The sequence below is a fragment of the Octopus bimaculoides genome, chromosome 11 (assembly GCF_001194135.2).
Source record: "Octopus bimaculoides isolate UCB-OBI-ISO-001 chromosome 11, ASM119413v2, whole genome shotgun sequence".
Taxonomy (NCBI): domain Eukaryota; kingdom Metazoa; phylum Mollusca; class Cephalopoda; order Octopoda; family Octopodidae; genus Octopus; species Octopus bimaculoides.
The window spans coordinates 17,326,616-17,327,561 of NC_068991.1; positions in this window are offsets into that span (position 1 = coordinate 17,326,616).

A 946-nucleotide genomic window follows, 5' to 3' on the forward strand; every position below is an offset into this window, starting at 1 on the left:
AACTCGATTAATTAATTATAATAAAAATAATAATGATAATAATAATAATAATAATAATAATAATAATAATAATAATAATAATAATAATAATAATAATAATGATAATAATAATAATAATAATAATAAGACACGTCATTGATTGGTTGAAATTACCGAAATACGGACAACTTTAACACGAAATAACTTCGAAAATAGAAATTTTTCTCAACAACGCTAAGAGCAAAAGATGTTCTATATGATACATTCTACCAGTATATGGAGTTTGAAAGTGTTTAGTTAAAGAAATTTAATTAATCGAGCTGCCCATGAAAAGGAAAAGATCCTATATCCATGTCCCGCACATATGGTTGTGATGCATGTCCCTGGTGTACCCCTATCAGATGGGTATATATATATATATATATATATATATATATATATATATATAAATACGTACAGAGAAAATTATATCTTTATTATAGATATCACCGTGCAAAACCGACAATGAAAGCAATAGTATTGCGAGAAAGACAAACATGAAATACTATATCACACTATCAGCAGAACCCTCAAAAGCTTGTATATTCAACACACGCACACCTTCTGAAATATCTGAGCAAGGTATAAACGTCCCTGTCTAAATGTATATAAAGCTCAAAAACAAAAAACAAAAATCAACTGCAAACATAAATATGAAAAAAAATAGACTGTAGATCATGCACAAATGGACCGAGAATTTGTCTTCAGTGCATCATTAAAAATACGATAAAACAAAACACATACGCACTCAAGAAGAGACATGAGATCAATCACACTGCAGACGTCCCAATGAAGTTAACCTCCAATAATGGCCTGAAATCCAAACAATAAAAAATAGGCAATCCACACACACACAAACACACACAGCCCCTCTCACACACTCATACACACACACACACACACACACACACACACACACACACACACA